Genomic DNA, 20,222 nt, shown 5'->3' on the forward strand with positions numbered 1-20,222 from the left:
TTTGTGAGCAGTGGAGAAAGGAGAGTCTTGAGAAAATGGCAATCCTTCCGAGGGGGAAACAGGGGCTTTATTTTTAGCCCATACCAAAACTTTTCCAGAAACACAAGTCACAAAACTAATTACAAAGGACCCAGTTACAACCAGGCCTGCAATTCTAGGACTCAGGAGGCTGAGACAGACAAGCAGTTGAGTTCAAGGTTAGCCTGTGCTATACAGAAAGGTCCTGTCTCCAAACAAACAAACAAACAAACAAACAAACAGAACAAAACCCCTAAAACCAAGCAATAATAGGTAGAAAAAACAAACAACTATATTAAATCTGGAAAATTTTCATCAAAAGATACTTTATGAGGGATCGAGGGTGTAGCTCATCGGTAAAGCATTTCCCCAGCATGTCTAAGATCCTGAATTCAAGCCCCCAAACCCCCCCACCACCCCCACACACAAACAAAAAAAAGATACTATATGGGCTGGAGAGATGGCTCAGCTGGAGAGATGGTTAAGGGCATCTAGAGGACCTGTGTTTAATTCCCAGCATCTACATGGCAGCTCACAACTGTAACTCCAGTTACGGGGATCCGACACCCTCACACAGACACACGTGCAGGCGAGACACCAATGAACATTAAAAAATAAATAAATAAAATCTTAAAAATATACTATAAAGAAAAAAATCAACATGGGAAAGAATATCTGCAAACATCTAGGCAACAGCAATTTTGTATGCAGAATATTTAAAGAACTCTTTTTAGTCATCAAGGAAAAATGGTAATAGAAAGATTGAACTTGCTCCTTTACAAAAGAGGAAACTCAAATGGTTGACAGACCTAAGGGAATCAAGAGATGACATCTTTCTGAAGCCAGCAGAGGAAGACACTGTAGAAAGCAGCCTGGCAAGACCAAGGAGCGGCGGTCGGAGCTGTCAGGCACAGCTGGAGCGGCACACGCTGAGAAATGGTCAGCAGTATTTAGCAATTACGTAACAATACAAAGTGTTCATCCTCAGTATATTATGATGTATGATTGCATACATACCAAGACACATAAAGACACCAATAGTCTGAAACTCGGAACAATACAAATATACACAAGTGGATGGGTCGGTCTGTCTATCTATCTATCTATCTATCTATCTATCTATCTATCTATCTATCTATCTATCTATCTATCTATCTATCTATCTATCGAGACAGTGAGCCCTGGCTGTTGCGGAACTGGCTCTGTAGACCAGGTTAGCCTCAAACTCAGGAGATTCCTCTGCCTCCTGAGTCCTGGGATTAAAGGTGTGTGTTACCACAACCAGCTTGTGAAAAAGATTTTTAAGAAGATTTTGTTTATTTATTTATTTATTTATTTATTTATTTATTTATTTATTTATTTATGTACATGTGTGTGAGAGAGTCACACACACAAACATACACATACGGATGGACGGGCAGATGGACAGTCAGATGAGACAGATTTTTTTTTCTATTATGGAATCCATGAAAGCATGTAATACACAGTAATGAAAATGGATAAATCACAAATGTACACAGGATTATGGAATACTAGCTATGATGAGCAAACAAGGAATAAAAAAAATCATTTCAGTCATATACATTTCAACTAACCAACAGATTTATTTAGGAATGAATATAGAGTTAGTAAAATAAACTTATAATACATTCATTTACTGAGTGCTAAAACTTCTTGAGATTGGAGCATCGTGGAGAAGGCTTTCCAGGCTTCTCCAAGCTCAAGGTGGACACAACCCACAGGCTTTTCAATGTGTCCTTTAGGACCTAGATGCTCAGCTCAAAGAAAATAAAAGAGTGGTATGGAAACATACACCGTGGACTTTTCTTACCAACTTCTCCCAGTTTAGGCCACCAAAGTCTCGAGTGAGCAAAGGCATCTCTTAAGGGGCTCACATATCAGATACTTAGACTACGATTTGTAACAATAGGGAAACTACAGTTATCAAGTAGAAACGAAACCATGTGAGGAACTATAGTAAAGGGTCACAGAGTTAGGCAGGTTGAGAACCACTGACCTGAGGGCGCCAACTCTTCAGTAAACAGATGTCACGAGCTTGACTACCAACTGCCGGTAAGGACTCCTACTAACCCACTGCTCTCCACATAAGACATCTTCAGTGAAGCACATCTGAGACACCAATTTCACTTTTCACTTCTCCACACACAGTACAGCTGTGCACCTATCAAACTCCAGGACTTCCTCTGAGCTAAATGCCATCCGTTCTCACATCACAGTCTCTTCAGGGATTTTCCATTTCTACTCCAACCCTGACCTCCCTACAAATGTGTAAACCTAGCAGTGTCTGCTCACCAGCACACCCAACCTCTTACTCAGGATTGAATGCTCACAGGAATGAAATGTAAGGAGGAAGGAGAAAGACAGGGTAAAAACTCCAAGCAGAGAAGGTAGTGTACAGACAGATGGAGTGAAAAAGTCAAGGCTTTAAAATGTCTGCAATGGCTGGTCATGTCCAACTCTGCATAAAGATCAGTAGGATAAGACTAGGGGCCTGCTCCATCCACAACAAAAACAACACTGATGAACTTGACAGGCAGTTTGAGATGAAAGCGCAGTAGTGAAATCTCTAGGATGTGGAGAGTAAAGACAATGACGGACAGTGACTCTCGGGAGTCTGAACATGAGGACAAAGACTTGACTATATAACCTAAGGGGGAAAGTCCAGACAGACAGGCTGAGGACCCACCCCCACCTCTGCCCAACACCTTCAGCTGCCTTCTGCCCCACTGAGATGCCTTACTGCCTCTTCATCCGCGCTTACTTCCTCCACACACAGCCCAGGCACAGCGGTTTACTTAAGTCTGCTGCCTGCCATCCTTCACCGCATTCCTCCTCCCTCAGAGGAACACCATCCTTACTTCCCACCAAGGCAGAGCCAGCACCAAGGACTCATCCTTATAGCTCCACTGGAACCCTCATCTTTCCTACTGTATTGAATTTACTTCATTTATGTGTGCAGGTGTATGAGGCCAGAAGAGAGTGTCAGATCTCTCAGAGCTGGTCACATGGTGCTAGGATCCTAACTCGGGTCCTCTGGATTGCGCAGTAGGAATTCTAAACCACCGAGCCATCTCACCAGCCCCTTTTCTAGTTTTCTCTCTTCTACCTTTCCTTCTAGATGAAACCCCCCCCCCCCATTATCAAATAAGCAAGCTGACGTCTCTTCATCTGGAAACAGGGCATTAAAAATGAGAAAAAGAACACACAAAAATCTTATGGTGGCCCCTTCCCAAACAATTTGCTAAAAACTCTACATGTAAAAACCAGTTATTGTAGCTGGGTTTGGTGGTGTGTGACTTTTATGCCAGCACCTGAAATGCAGAACTCTTAGGAATTCAAGGCCAGCCTGGTCTACATAGGGAGTCCCAGGCCTGCCAGGGACACACACACACAGTAAGACCCTGTCTTAAAATAAAACAAAAAAGAGTTGTTACCCATTAGAAAGCAGAAATGAACCATTCACTTACCCACCCAGTAAGTGCTTGGATGTCCACTGTAAGCCAACAGTCGGCCATGTATCAATGAACAAAATAAAATTATAAGATGTACTATCAAAAGTGAGAATGCAAATAATAAATACACACAAATGACAGGTGATAAAAGAAAAGGCAGGAGGAATAGGGGTGCTGTTAAGAGAACATGGGGAGGGAAGGAGTCCCTGGGGAATGTTTGTGCGGCAACACCACAGGGAACTGAGGAGGGGAGTGGCGGTGGCAGAGCACTAGACTAGCATGCAGGAGGCCTTGAGTTTGACCCCAGCACGACAGAATAAATAGGAGAGAGGAGCGAGTGGGTAAGGGGGCTGAGGAGGATGGAAGGGGGAAACACATAGCAAGACAGTCTGCACGGCTGGGCCAAAGTGGCAAGACATGAAGTCAGAGAGAGACCAGGCCGCAATGCAGAAATGTAGTTGACCGTAACCTCTTGGGAAGGCACTGCAGGGTTTGGGGAGTGGTACAATAGTGATACCAACTTGCAAAGGCTCACTACCATTGCTGAATGGAGAATTCTGATTACGGTAGAGGGTGAAGAAGTGTGATGATAAAGGGCAACAGAGCAAAGCAGAAGAAAAGGGAGGCATCTAACTTAAGCATGGCCTAGGAAAGAATCTGCACTAATGTCTGAACAGAACCCCGAAGGACAAAAAGAGATGATAGGATGAACAGAAAAAAGTGCATGTCAATGAGCTCATGTATGTGGAAAGAGAACAGGAGTTTTTAAAAAGTTTAGCATTTCTATATTCTGGTTTCAAACAAAATAGTTCACAAAATAACACTTATAACATCAACCAAAAACCATATCTGACGGTAGATCTAACTATATATTTACATGATCTTTCTGCAGAGGCTTGTAAACAGGCTAAGATAGTACGGAGAACACCTATGACCAGATATAAAACTAATGAATGGACACAAAGAGACATACATGCATCATATACATAAGTTGTTTTTATTAGATTTACTTGGTGTGTGTAAGTGCACGCATGTGTATGATGACCGGAGGACAACTTGTGGGGGTTGGTCCTCTCTCTGTCCACCATGTGGGTCCTGGGGATTGAACTCAGGTCCTCAGGCTTTGACACCTGGTGCCTTTACCCACTGAGCCACACCACTGGCCAAAGACCCATGTATTTTTAAATATAAATTCTCCCCATTTTCTTATAAATTATATAGTTTAGCCTAGAATTCTAATAGATACACCAAAAGAAGTGAGTTTTATAGAAGCATGATTCATAGTATCACTAAATTAAAACAATCAAAACGTTTACCAACTGTTTAGAGAAACTGTAGCCACAAACAACAAAGATGAATTTCAAAGATGTGTAAAGTAGCCAAGAGAAGACAAGCAGGGTGGTTCTGTTTCTAGATACAAAACAACGAAGTACAATGTCAGCACAGCGGGTTAGGGGCCCAGGCTCGGGAGGCTGAGGCAGGACTGCTTGAGCCCCGAGTTTCTGGCAGCCTGGGTGACATGCTGACACCACCATCACCAAACAAATAAACAAGTAATTAAACAAACAGAGCAAAGTGAAACTAGATGATGACATCAGAAACCAGGACGATAACTTCCTGTGAGCAGAGAGAAAAGAGCACTGGCTGGGGAGAGGCACAAGGGAGCTGTTTTCTTTGTTTGGCTTTTTGTTTTGTTTTGTTTTGTTTTGTTTTATTTCAAGACAGGGTTTCTCTGTGTAGCCCTGACTGTCCTAGAACTCACTTTGTAGACCAGGCTGGCTTCGAACTCACAGAGATCTTCCTGCTTCTACCTCCCGAGTGCTGGGATTAAAGGCGTGGGCCACTACCACCCAGTGGGAGTTGGGTTTTGGTAATGTTTTATCATTTCTCAGTTGTAAATACTAGTTACAAAAAGTGTGTTTAATCTGTGACAACTCAATAAGAAGACATACGATGCTATATTTCAGCAACAAGCAGTGTACCAATGTCTGAACCTTACTTTGAAATGTATCAGACACATAAGATGGATCAATAAAAGAGATGGACAAATACATGTGGAATGTTGGAGGCAGAGCTCGGCAAGGTGGCATACACCTGTAATCATATCAATTAAGAGGTTAAGGCAGGGCAGGCTGGGCGGTGGTGGCGCACACCTTTAATACCAGCACTGGGGAGGCAGAGCCAGGTGCATCTCTGTGAGTTCGAGGCCAGCCTGGTCTATGGAGTGAGATCCAGGACAGGCACCAAAACTACAGAGAAACCCTGACTCTAGGGAAAAAAAAAAAAAAAAAGAGGCTAAGTTAAGGCAGGAGGACCAACAAGGCCAGCCCACTTATACAATGAGACCCCGTCTAACTCCGATTTCTCACCCTCCAAAAAAGTCAATGGTAGAGGGATGGAGAAATGGCTCAGGAGTTGAATGCACTTGCTACTTAGTTACTGTTCGGTTGCTGTGAAGAGACACCATAATCAAGGCAACTCTTATAAAAGAAAGCATTTAACTGGGGCTTCTTTACAGTTTAATAATGGTGGGAAGCACTGGAGCACACAGGCAGACATAGTGCTGGAGAAGCAGCTGAGAGTTCGACATCCAGATCCATAGGAAGCAGGAAGAGAAAGACACTGGGCCTGGCTTGGGCTTTTGAAACCTCAAACCCACCTCCAGTGACACCCTTCCTCCAACAACAACTCCTAATCCTTCTCAAATAGTGCCACTCCCTGGTGACTAAGTATTCAAATATAGGAGCCTATGGAGGTCATTCTTATTCAAACCACCATACTGCTCTTGCAGAGGATCCAGGTTCAGTTCCCAGCACCCACATGGTGGCTCACAACCATTAACAACTCCAGTCCCAGAGGATCAGATAGCCCTCTTCTAGCCTTTGCAGGCACCAGGCACATACAGGGCACATCCATACATGCAGGCAAAACACACACATAAAATAAAAATAAAGTTTTAAAAGGGTAGTGGTATACTCTAAGAGGAGAACAAACATGTTCATCACAAAACTCTATTACTATTTTAAGGTTTCTTTGATAAAAAGTATCTTTTTTATTGCTATTGTTCTGTCTGCAGAAATTAAGTAACCTTAAAACCATGGGTAAGAGCAGCCAAAACAATTCAAGAAACAGAGAAAGACCATCCTATTAGATAAGACTAATTAAAACAATGTATCAACACAGAAGATAGAGGTAAGGCTGGTATTTTGAAGGGAAATTATAAAGTGACTAAGAAATTAGATCATAAAATACATATATTACTAATTCATAAGATAAATAAATATCAAATGATAAACATGGATTGTAGAAGAACACACAGTTCCTCAACTAACAATGGTTCAATTTGCAATTTTTTACTTTATGGTGGTACAAAAGCAGACCTATGCCACTACCCTTTTTCTGAATCTACTAGCTTTATGTTGGGCCATTCTGCCCAACTGTAGTCTCATGAAGTGTCCTGAGCCTGTCTAAGTTAGGTGGGGTCACAGGCTAGGCTGTGACATGTAATGGTTTGGATGTGAAATGTTCCTGACACTTGATCCTCAAGTGGTGATGCTGTTTTGCTGATGCTCAACAAGTATTTGCTGAACTGATAATTTAATGGACAGAATGGGTTGGAATCGGCAGAGCAGCAGGAAGGCAAATTAAAGCAGCTACAGTATACCATGGTAGGAAATGTTGAATTCAACTAAAATAAACTGTTTCTCTATTTACAAGAAATATTTAGTCGGGTAGTAGTGGTGCACAGCTTTAATTCTAGCACTCAGGAGGCACAGGCAGGTTGATCTCTGTATTCGAGGCCAGCCTGGTCTACAGAGTGAGTTCCAGGACAACCAGGGCAACACAGAGACACCCTGTCTCAAAAAACCAAAAGGAAAAAAAAAGAAATATGAAGACAAAAAATTTTCACCAGACTTGAATTAAGACAAGGATCTGTAACATCATCAAGGAGACTCTGGTTCAAAGCAAGCAATATAGGAATTTCTTAAGGACTCACCATTCTTGCGTTCACTAAGTGGAGGCAAATTAGGGTTCCTGCCGGGATGGAGGCCCAGGGTCAGCTCGGGCTGCAGGGACAGCTCCTGCAGTTCATTGGCAACAGCTTCGCTCTGGGGGCTGGGGGCCGCAGACAGGGACAGGAGCACGGGTTCGTCATCATTTTCACCAGCCCCTCCTCCGTCCAGCCCATTCACAGCAATGACGGAAGGGGGCAGGCACACCACACTGGAGAAATCCACCTTGGCTTTCGTGATGGCAACCTAGAAATTGGGGAAGAAAACAGCAAGTTTAGATGGTTCAATGAAGAAACTGAACTGCTGAGCATATATGGAATACCAATGTTCGAGGTTAAGGAACAGCATACTATGAACATGCTCAAAAATTTAAGACAGCATCTCTCTACATAGTGCAGGCAAAGCTCAAATCTGTGATGCTCCTGCTTCAGCCTCCCATGTGTTTGGATTATAGGCATTCACTGCTGCAACCAGTTTAAAAGGTTTTTATAAAGTAAGTGAGCACGGTTATTAAACTCTTAGAGCGCAGATTTCAAGTTTGCTACTGCCTTCAATTAACTCAGAGGACAACATACAGTTAAAATAAAAGCAACACACATGCACATATAATGGGATAAAAGGAAATGCTAATCAAGAGAAAGTATCATGAAAAATAACACAGACAGAATAGTCACAAGGCATTGAATTAGCATAATGCATCATCATATCTAAGGTAGGGAATTAGGAAAACTACTTTGTAAAGGAATATAAAAATGTCTGTCTGGTGATGGGTCAGCCAACCATTACAAGGATATTCAATCACAGAACTAGCATATTAACACAAAACTCTTCTTTTCTGTGCTGAAAGCATTCCCACAAACACCATGAACATATCTAAGATCTGTTGGGCTTTCTGCAAGAAATGTGGCAAGCACCAGCCCCACAAACTGATACAGTCCAAGAAGAGCAAGGATTCCCTGTCTGCCCAGGGAAAGCTAGCACAGAGTGGCTACGGTGGGCAGACTATGCCTATTTTCCGAAAAAAAGGCTAAACTACCAAGACTGGGCTAGGCTGAATGTTGAGCCTGACCGCAGATCTAAGAGAATGCTGGCTAGTAAGAGGTTCGAGCATTCTGAAGAAAGGGCCAAGGAATCAAGTTCTAATCAGATTTCGTCATGAAGACAATAAAAGCACGAGCTTTTACTTAAAGCAGACAACACAAAACAAAAAACAAAACTCCTTACAACATTAAAAGACCTTTAAAAATGACAGAGAGAAAAAAAACTTTTTTTTTTTTTTTTTTTTTTTTTTGGTTTTTCGAGACAGGGTTTCTCTGTGTAGCTTTGCGCCTTTCCTGGAGCTCACTTGGTAGCCCAGGCTGGCCTCGAACTCACAGAGATCCGCCTGGCTCTGCCTCCCGAGTGCTGGGATTAAAGGCGTGCGCCACCAACGCCCGGCAAAAAAAACTTTTTTAAATAACAAAGAGCCTAAAGGCAAAGTGGTCCATGCCTTTAGCCCCAGGAGACAGACAGGAGAATCACTAAACCCAGGAGTTCAAGACCAACTTAAGCAACATTTAAAAAAAAAAAAAAAAAAAAAAAAACCAACCTCATCCCCAACAAATCTCAAAGACAGTAAGTAAGCAAGGAAATAAATAAATAAGAAGAACAAAGAATTGGTTAGGGATATAGCTGAGTGACAGGACACTTCCCAGCATGTGTAAGTCGCTCGGTTTAATCAGTGCCACAAAAACAACAAAACCAAAACAAGCAAAAACTCAACAAAACAATATATACAACTTAGAAATACTTCCAACAGCTGAGACTTGATGGCAAAGTTGCATCAGTTAAGAACACATGCATTCTCTGAATACTGTTATTTTTTTTTTTTTTTTTGGTTTTTTTTTTTTTTTTCTTTTTTTTTCGAGACAGGGTTTCTCTGTGTAGCTTTGCGCCTTTCCTGGAGCTCACTTGGTAGCCCAGGCTGGCCTCGAACTCACAGAGATCCGCCTGGCTCTGCCTCCCGAGTGCTGGGATTAAAGGCGTGCGCCACCACCGCCCGGCTCTGAATACTGTTATTAAAAATCATTTTTAAAGTATTTTATTTTGAATGTAAAAATGTTGACTCTAAAATTATTTATGAGTAAGATATAAAAAAAAAACCCACAGGAATTATGTTAAAACCCAAGAGATTTTTGATTGTTTATACTATTAAAGTTCTAATTTTCTCTTCTTCCCCAAATTTACATATTTTAAAATCAGATTAAATTGTATGCATTTACCAAGTACACATTACGCCTTGAAGCACACACACATTATGAAATGATTGTTTACTTTCTTATAGATTCCAAATTTTTCTAGAATACTTACTTTTTTTTTTTTTTAATGAAAAGGCTGGGTTTTAGTCTAGAAAGAGAACTGTGTTCTCTTGATTCTACATTGAAGACTTTTAAAACCAATAAAATACTAGACAGCCATCAAATTAAGAAAGGCACTGAACCCAGCTGGCAAGCAGCCTTTCCAGTCAGCATGACTGAGACGGTGGACTTGGTGGCACACTAGCCCACCAGTTCACTCAGGTGGTGGCAGTTTTCCATCACTCAGTGCCCTGAGGTCATGCTGCATTTTATTTTCTCCTGGTGGCTTTGCTTAGGTAGTGCCTCCAGTGATGTCCAGGCTGCAGTTGACTTTTTACAGTACTGGCAGTGTCCTGGGCCCCACCCACCTGAGATCATAGTGCTTCCCAACAAGGGTCAGCCAGGGACCACAGCTCATGGGACCTAGCCAGAATGCGTGGTAAGAGTTACCTGTGAGTGGGACACCCCCATACTCAAGAGTGAGTGAGAGTCGGCAGAGGCAACAACTTAGAAACAGAAAAGTCTCGAGACTACACTGGTGTGGGAAGTGCTGTTTAGAGGGTGCACTGAGCAACACTGTCAGCTCTTTCTGGGACCCAGAGTGTGAGTTCAGAGTGGGAAAGGATCCTGAAAGCAAGCAAGCAATCAAGTGAACGCAAGGATCAACTTTTCCTACTTACTGAGCTTAAAAGAATAAAATCATATATTCTACAAAATGTTTACTTTTCACTAGTAAAGAATCACGTTCCTCCTAAAATGATTAGAAAATTAACAACATTGTTGGAATTCTGAGCTTTGACACTGATGTGTTACTATCCCAAGATACAATAAAGATCAGTCCTATGGCATCATGATTTTTTCCTAATGAAACATGAAGCAGGCTGTAAGAGTTCATAGGTCTGGCATTCATTTGATATATATAATCAGTATCTTCAGAAAATATTTAAATTTTGGGGAATGTGCCCCCCCCCGAATCTAGCACTAGACATAAGAGGGAAGTGAAGCTCAGATTTTGTTTAATGAGATGGGAGGTGAGGTTCTGGCTATGCTGCCTGGGTGGGCCTTCCGAGTTCAATCCTCTTGATTCAGCCTCTCAGGTAGCTTAAATTACAGGCGTGTGACAGCTTCCATTACTCCTGGCTAGTTTTTCATATTAAAGCAAAAGTGGTATTTCCTAGAACACAAATCACTAAGGAAGGTAGCAGATTTCATTGGGACTTGGATCGTGACTGTGCCTTTTACTACCTAGAGCAAAAGAAGCAGAAAACTGAAAGACTGTTTTAACAAGAGTTCTTTCAGATTTTAGTGCTTTGAGATTCTGGTGTTTTTTTTTTGGGGGGGGGGGTTAAATAAATAGGGTCTCATGTATCAGAGGCTAGCCTCAAATTTGCTATGTAGTAGAGCTAACCCTTGAACTCCTGATCCCTCCTTCTCAGTGCTGGGATCACAGGCCTACATTGTGCCACCAACATTTTATGCAGCACTGGGGAATCAAATCCAGGGCTTCTTGCATGCTAGGCAAGCATTCTATCAAATGATCAAATGGATCAGGAATAGGATGATCACTGCAGGCTTGCTGGCTTCCAGTCTTACTGAGAAGAGACAAGCCCCCAAGTTCAGAAAGAAACCTTGACTTAAATCTTGATCCCCCCATCTTGATTTTAATAGCTTAATAATGAATAAAGATCCATATTTATAGAACCATTAAGTGTTTGAAATAAAAAAATTACCTAAAATTTTACATGCATAATTTATTGTTGTGTATTTTATTGAGTAAATTATATGATATGTTACAGGTGGCATTTTCTCAGGTTTCATAAAACAGCCTTTAAAATGCCCACATCAGAGTAAACCACAATAGCATTCTTCCACAGAGGCCACAGGGCAGCCAGGTTAGACGAAGACAAACAAAACAAGAACAGACAAGTTCACAAGCTACTGAAGCTGAGTAGCATATTACTTTCCCTACATTTGTTTATGCTTAATAATATTCTTTCTTTTAATTTAGATTTTACATGTATGAGTGTTCTGCCTTCATGTAAGTATGTGCACCACATGCATACCTGGTCACTGTGGAGGAGAGAAGGCATCAAATCCCCCAGAACTAGAGTTAAGAATGTTTGTGAACTACCATGTGGATCCTGGGAACCAAACCCAGGTTCTCTGCAAGAGCAGTCAGTGAGTGCTCTTAACAGATGAGTCATCTGTCCAGCCCCCTTGATAACTGTTCTAATACTTAAAAATTTTAATCACATTTATTTAGTTGTGTGAGGAGGGGTACATGCCACAATGCACTTGTGGAGGCCAGAGGATAACATGATGGAGTCAGTTTTCTCCTGCAGCCCTGTGGGAATCCTAGGATTAAACTAAGGATCAACAGCAAGTGCCTTTACCTACTGAGTCATTAGACTGGCCCCATTTTAATGTTAACATGATTCTTGGATCTAGAGAAATGGCTTGGTGGTTAAGGCACTGTGGGGGTTTGAAAGAGAATGTCTCCATAGGCTCCTAGATTTGAATGCTTGGTCATCAGGGAGTGGTGGATTAGGAGCTGTGGCCTCATTGGAGGAATGTGTCACTGGGGGTGGGCTTCCAGCTTTCAAAAGCCCAAACCAGGCCCTCTCTTACGGCTGCCTGCAGATCCAGATATACAATTCTCAGCTACCCTGTCTGCCTGTGCACCACCGTGCTCTCCATCATGAGGATAATGGACTAAACCACTGAAATGATAAGCCAGCCCCAAGAGTCACCATGGTCAGCCAGGTAATGGTAGCACACACTTAATCCAAGCACTTGGGAGGCAGAGGCAAGTAGATCTGAGTTTGAGGCCAGCCTGGTCTACGGAGTGAGTTCTAGGGTAGCTAAGACTACACAGAAAAACCCTGTCTCAAAACCACCACCACCACCCCCAAAAAAGTTGCTGTAGCCATGGTGTCTCTTCACAGCAACAGAACAGTGACTAAGACAGACACTGCCACCATGAGGACTAGAGTCCAGACTTCAACATTCACACAAGCCAAGCATCTGGCATAGGCTTTAATACCGACTCCAAAGTGGGTCAGGGACAAGATGATCACTGGGGGCTTGCTGGCTTCCAGTCTAACTGAGAAAACACAAGCCCCAGGTTCAGAAAGAAACCTTGACTTAAAGAATAAGCAGACAATGATAGAGGAAGACACCCAGTGCTTCCAACACCTTATGTCCAGAAAATCCCAATACAGTATGACAATGTAGAGACAACATTGAATACTGTGCAGGGGTCATTACTACGGATCAAGTATCCCTGTTAGTTCCTAAGCATCCCTAAATTGAACGTTGCAGTGTTGTAAGCTTATAAATCTACCAGAAAGACCAATTTCTGGTCTGCTGCTTCACGTATGAGCAGCAGCAGCTAGAACAAAAACAACATGGGGGCAGGGTCATCTCCCACAACCCATCTGTTCCCTCTCTTGATTCCACTTCGTCTTTCCCCACCCAACCCCACCCCCTTCCAGGCTGCATGCCTTCTGTCTGTCTCTCCTAAGCAACACATGCACCCAGAAGCAACAGCACAAAATGTGTCAGAGAATGGAAGGGCTTGGGAGACAGCTGATAACTCGAAACACAAGAGACTAGCAGAGTTCACAAGCCCAATGGCAAAGTTGGTTTCATACAACCAAATGTTATAGTTCCTCTGAGGAATCAGTTCTTTTGATTATTAAGTTTTCTGCATGAATATTTTTAATCAATTAGTAGATTTGCACTTTTCTTTTAACTCATTTTTAAGAGAAGATACCTTTTACATTTTAAGAGAAGAATACTGTGTCTAAACAGATGTTTGTGCATGTGTATACCCTCACATGTATAAAATCTGACATGAAGGATGCAAATTAGCTTAAGTATTTTGTGGGAACTTACAAAAGACTGTCTTGGGTCACACAGAAGATGAGGAAAACAAGTCTCAACTAATTGTCCATACTCTCCATCACTACTACCCTATCTACCATCTGTATATGACTTAACTACTCAGGACTTCTAGAGATGATCAAAAAACCATCTTTATCTTGGAAATCATGGAAAACAAGCAATACAAGAATTACAATACAAGCCTAGCATGATGGTTCACGCCTGTAATCTCAGCATTCATGATGCTTCAATAAATGTTTACTGAGTACACTACCTGCCAGGTACTGAACAAGATCTTAGGGTTTAGAGCAAAGAAGATAAAATTCCTGCCCTTGGGAAGTTTCTACTCCTCCAGGAGGAAGAACTACGTGAAGAGAAACAAAGAGGAGAATAGGCAGGGCCAGCCTGAAAGGGAAGTCAGTGTGGCAAACCACACGACTCAAGTAGTTCTATAAGCTGTATCTGGAACAGAAAAGCAGTCTCTAGCGCCTAGAAAGCTGGAAGTGGCATTATACATGGTTAGGAGAATGGCACATCCAAAGGTAAGCATGGAGAAGAAGACTTAGAAGGAAAGGAAAACTGCACTTCACAGGATGAAACTCCTAAGTCGTACTAAGATCTTGAACTCAAGTAGTAATGTAGAAGGGAACTGACAGTGTTCTCTGGAGAGAGCAGCAGACCAAATCTATTGAATTAATGTTGAGTGAACAAGACAGGCCTTTTATGGGATGGGATGTGTATATATTTGGTTGCAGGAGATGAAATAGAAGGAAGTGTCAAAGAAGACTTCAATAGCTAGGTGTGGCAGCACACACCTATGTTCCTAGAACTCAGGTAGTCTTGTTAAAAGAAACAAAGAAGAAAGGGGATTTTATCTAAAGAGGTAAAACTGATTTTGCACATTGAGTCCAGGGTCCACGGCCACTATAAAAATGTCATTTGAGTTTCCTTTAAGTATGGGAGTAGGGAAACCCAGATATGAAGGCAACACAAGAGAAATGATAAAGAATACAGGAACAGAAGAGAGGGGCTGAAGAGAGAGTTCAGCAGTTAAGAGTGCTTCCTGCCTTACAGAGGACCTGGGGTTTGACACCCACATTGAGCAAAGCACAAGTCTCTGTAACTCCAGTTCCAGGGGACCTGAGAAGGCTTCCAAGGGCACCTGTACGCACATGGAGCACATAAACTACTAAGGCATACATACACGTAATAATTTTTAAAATGGATAACCTTAAAAAAAAGAGAGAGAGAGAGAGAGAGAACAACAAAAAAGTAGCAAGGCTGTAAGAACAAGTCAAGGTATAATATTGCAGAGGGGATATTTAGGTTAATGTTAATTAGTTCATAAATTTGGAACAGAATGGCTAAGGGAGGGAAAACGCTATCAAAGTAGGTTCAGTTGAAAACTCGGGCATTCCCAGCCTCCAACTGCCTACTTAAGCTCTCATCCCTGAGACTCCTAAATTATCACATACAGCCAAGTATCTAATTACGTATCAACACTGCCTTTCATATTATTTTAAAAGGGCAATAAAGCTGTAACTTTATAATGCTGAGGGGCAGCCAGCTGTCCCCAAACTTAAAGATACAAGTAAGCTCAAGGGCTTATATAAGGGAAACAGCAGAAATAAATACAAACAGAAGAGAAGTTGAATATGTATTTCATCCCCACGCTCAATGCTTGTCTCACTGACTGGCTGTTCCTCTTCGTCACTCCCATCAAAGTCCTTGCAGCATCTACAGCTTACAGTATACTCAAGAGGGTTTGGCAGGCAAGGAACATCTTCCCTTGCCTGACCAACCCAGGCTTAAAGACTTTCTGGGATAGACCTGACTCTCACCATCAGGCATTGTTTTAGGCACTGAAGTTCAAAGACAACATTTCTCTGCTGTGTTGGAGCTTCCAATATAGTAGGAGTGTCACTGAAGAAGAAGAAGAAGAAGAAGAAGAAGAAGAAGAAGAAGAAGAAGAAGAAGAAGAGGAGGAGGAGGAGGAGGAGGAGGAGGAGGAGGAGGAGGAGGAGGAGGAGGAAGAGGAGGAGGAGGAAGAAGAGGAAGAAGAAGAAGAGGAAGAAGAAGAAGAGGAAGAGGAAGAAGAGGAAGAGGAAGAAGAAGAAGAGGAAGAAGAAGAGGAAGAAGAAGAGGAAGAAGAGGAAGAGGAAGAGGAAGAAGAAGAAGAGGAAGAAGAAGAAGAGGAAGAAGAAGAAGAAGAGGAAGAAGAAGAAGAGGAAGAAGAAGAGGAAGAAGGAGGAGGAGGAAGAAGAAGAGGAAGAGGAGGAGGAAGAAGAAGAGGAAGAAGAGGAAGAGGAAGAAGAGGAAAAAGAGGAAGAAGAAGAAGAAGAAGAGGAAGAAGAAGAAGAGGAAGAAGAAGAAGAAGAAGAAGAAGAAGAAGAAGAAGAAGAAGAAGAAGAAGAAGAAGAAGAAGAAGAAGAAGAAGAAGAAGAAGAAGGCGGCGGCGGCTGAGTGTGGTGCACACCATTCATCCCAGCACTCGGGAGGCAGAGGCAGGCAGATCTCTATGAGTTTGAGGCCAGCCTGGTCTACAAAGCAGGTTTTAGGCCAGCCAGGGCTACATGGTAAGACCCTGTCTCACCAGGCATAGTGGTGCATTCCTTTAATTCCAGCACTCAAGAGGCTGAGGCAGGTGGATCTCTGTGAGTTCAAGGCCAGCCTAGGCTACAGAGCAAGTTCCAGGACAACTAGGACTGTTATACAGAGAAACCCTGTATTGAAAAACTAAACAAAACAAAAAGACACTGTCTCAAAATAAATAAAATAAAAGTAAACAGCTATACAATAAAATAATCTCAGGTAACTATAAACATTTTATGCCTGGGGCCAGGTGGCTAATTAGATTAAATGGTCAAGAAAGGTCTCATTGAGGAAATGCTATCTGAACTGAATCGGGAACAGTCAACACTTAATGACTACTCAATATAAGAGAGGCACTCCACCTGTCTGTATTCAATCTGGACAACACTAAGAGCTAGTTATTTACTGTGCCCAGTTTTAAAGTTGAGAGAACTAGGAGCTGAAAGGTTAAGTTATTTGACCCTGCACAATCAGCTTCAGAACTTACGCCTCTAATTAGCACACAAGCACGCTCTACATGAACTTGAAAAGAAACAGCCAGCAATGCAGAAGGAGAGGCAAACGCAAACTGAAGGCAGTGAGGTAGGAGGAGCTGCCAGACTATGGTAGACAGGGAAGCCAGATGCCAACAGAGGTTCTGAGAAACAGTGCAAGGTCTGATCTGCCATTTCAAAAACCCCTTTGACAGGGACACAAGAATGACTGTAGGGAAGCTATTTACTATAGCCTGCTTCTGACTCTGGGTTTAACTTACTATTTAGCCTGTTCCCAAACAACAATGGAATGTCCTTTCGATTACAGCTATGATGTGTGACCTGCATAAGTTATATCACCATGTTTGGTGACACTATTGTTATCTAAGAGTCTAACAAGAAAGTCTTCTGAAAAGTGTAGAGATATTAACCACAAGGTAGTGTTTTGTTGAAAGCACTTAACATAAATTTCACAATTTACCTTAAATCATCCCTCTTCTGCAAATAAATGTTTGAAACCTAAAGCACTATTTTCAGCAGATGACCTCATCACATTCTTTGCACTTTATTGCCCACAAATATCACAGGTATGCTTCCTATGATTCACAAGCAATCCTCTTTTGTGGTGCTCAAGCTCTTCAATTGTGTTTTGGGTTTTTTGTTTTGTTTTGTTTTTTTGTTTTGCTTTTGGGATTAAAAGTGTGCACCACCACCGCCCAGCCAAGTTCTTCAATTTTTAAATGTGGAATTCCACTGTGTTTTTAAGAGATTTCTTTTCTAAGAGATGGAGACATGGATACTTCGACATGCTCTTACTATGTATCAGATTCTGAAAAACTATGTGATCTATTATGAGAAAGCATTCAGGATTGGAATTTTTTAGTCACTTTCACTAAATCTCCAATAAACCAGCATAAGCTGAAATGCGGCCAGGCCACAGAAAAACCTGCAGTACAGAAAATCTGCCACAGCAATCTGTTCAGATATGAATGAAACTAGTTATTTTTTAACTAGTGACTTTGGAATGAAGAGCCTGTTGAGACAAAGCTCACCTAGGCGGAGGAAGGCAGGCGTGTACAGTGCTGTGCTTTGTCTCCCACCACAATGGAGCATTTAAAGAGAAGCGGCACTTTGCAGGCTAGCAGCCTCTTCCTCTTCAGTTTCCCAATGAGCTCCTTCCCAATACAACAAGAACATACTCCTGCTTCACAAAAGAAACCACGAGGGGTTTCCTAAATTCTCAATCCAACATCTACAAGCACTTTGAACAAAGCATCTTGCCATAAAAAGAACGAAGCTGCTGCAGTTCTGTAGGAACATCCAAACACAACACAGAGAGGGGCACCTACCCACAGCTGTGCAGTATCTGGGGAGCACCGTAAGAAGTCAGCCCTAGAGCAGCCGAGCACCTGTGGGTGCCCCGTGGAGGGAGGGACGGTCAGGACAATGAACAACTGCACTGCAGCATTAGAGCTAACACAAGCAGGCGGTGGCGGGATGCTCATGGATTATTCTTCCGATCACATTTTAGGTGTAGGAACTAGCTTTAAAAATTATGTAGTGTGTGTGTGGAGGTAGTGGGTACACAAATGCCATGGCACATGTGTGGAGGTCAGAGAACAACTTTTGGAAGTCTGTTCTCTTTTTCCACCATGTGGGTCCCGGACACTAAACTCATACTAGACTTGGCAGCCAGCTGGCTAGCGCCTCTTACCCACTAAGGCATCTCAATGCCCCCAAACTAGCTTGTGTGTGTGTGTGTGTGTGTGTGTGTGTGTGTGTGTGTGTGCGCGCGCGCGCGCGTGTGTACGTGCATACCATGGCATGTGTGTAAGATCAGAAGAAAATTCACAGGAAGTCTATTCTCTACTTCCATCATGTGGATCCCAGGGATCAATTCTGGTCATCTAGCTTGGAAACAGGCACCTTTACCTGCTGGGCTATCTCCCTGGACCAAAATCAACTCACTAATTAAAATAATTCACTCTGGTAAGATAGGTTACGATACAAAAGCAACGACTATACAAGTCACCTTCCTTTTCCGTTTTTTGTTTGTTTGTTTGTTTGTTTTTGAGACAGGGTTTCCCTGTGTAGCTTTGCGCCTTTCCTGGAACTCACTGTGTAGTCCAGGAAAGACCTCGAACTCACAGAGATCCGCCTGGCTCTGCCTCCTGAGTGCGGGGATTAAAGGCGTGCACCACCACCGCCTCGCTCCATTTTCAGTTTCTTATGCTTATTAACAGCCTTTGATCAACACAGGACTAGAAACAAAATGAACCTTGATAATTTAAATAAAAACCCCCTCGTAAGAGGACTCACTGCTCCTCTCTTCTGACCGCTTCCTGCTGTAGACAGCACCACTCTGGACCGTGAGACAGCTCAGGACTAAGGGTGCTTGCCACCAAACCTCACAACCTGAACTCAACCCCCGGATCCCTTAGTGTTAGGGGCGAACTGACCCTCCACAACTGTCTTCTGACCTCCGTATGTCGGCTGTGACATGAGTACATACACTTGCTCTCTCTCTCATACAGAAATCAATAAAAATAAAGTGTAAACAAACATTTCAGAGTGTCGCTCTTCGTGAATGTTCTGAAAAGGCTGCTGAGACTCTCTGACAGCAAATGTAAGGCATCGGTACGACTTAAATGTCAGTGCAGTCATCTTTAAAGCCTTAAACAGAGGGAAGGAAAGGGAAAGACCCTAGTTTTCCAAACGAAGAAAACAGTCACGTGAAACACAGCATTTTGGTCAACAACACAACAACAGACAACATATGATGGAGTCCCTAAGATGATGCTGCCTGTCCTAGCCACCTGAAATTCTGTGATCACTCTGGGTTTGCAGTGACAAAAGCACCTTCTGCCACAGTTCTCAGACTGCACTCCTGTACTCAATCAGCACTTGTCTGTAAGTGTAACAAAAGTGCTACCCACAGCTCTGAGAAACCTTCTACATTATAACTTTATGTAACAGCAATTGATTTTGTTTTTCTGTGTTCAGATAGGGTTTCTCTGTGTAGCCCTGGCTTTCCTAGAACTCACTCTGTCAGCGAGGCTGGCCTCAAACTCAGAGATCCACCTGCCTCTGCCTCCCGAGTGCTGGGATTAAAGGCCTGTGCTAACAGCACTTATTGCTATTACCTTTTTTTTTTCCTCTGCTGGGTATCAAATCCATAACCCCAGGCATGCTAGGCTAGCACTCTTCCAACTAACTGAGCTACACTCTCTAGCCCTTGAGTGTCATTACTGTAAAAATTCATAAAATGTTTAAAAAATAAAAAACCAGTACCATCAGTCCACACTAAGTATTTTGAAGTCACCTGTACAAGCAATAAGCATAATGTAGAAAACATGTAAAAGCGGGTGGACACACAAGTCTCATGAATGGCTGATTGCTTTGTTGGTGATGTATCTTAATATGAAAAGTTCA

At 42.4% G+C, this 20,222-nt stretch overlaps 1 protein-coding gene across 1 annotated transcript in view; it reads right to left on the minus strand.

Annotated features, from left to right (window-relative positions):
- The window catches only part of Mrtfa (myocardin related transcription factor A), a 184,837-nt gene that overhangs the window by 102,982 nt on the left and 61,633 nt on the right, over window positions 1-20,222 (minus strand). Inside the window, exon 2 of the mRNA XM_006979182.4 lies at window positions 7,489-7,750. The gene's annotated coding sequence lies outside the window, so the exon portion shown is untranslated. The remainder of the gene's footprint in view (window positions 1-7,488; window positions 7,751-20,222) is intronic.

This window comes from Peromyscus maniculatus, chromosome 20, assembly GCF_049852395.1.
Source record: "Peromyscus maniculatus bairdii isolate BWxNUB_F1_BW_parent chromosome 20, HU_Pman_BW_mat_3.1, whole genome shotgun sequence".
Classification (NCBI taxonomy): domain Eukaryota; kingdom Metazoa; phylum Chordata; class Mammalia; order Rodentia; family Cricetidae; genus Peromyscus; species Peromyscus maniculatus.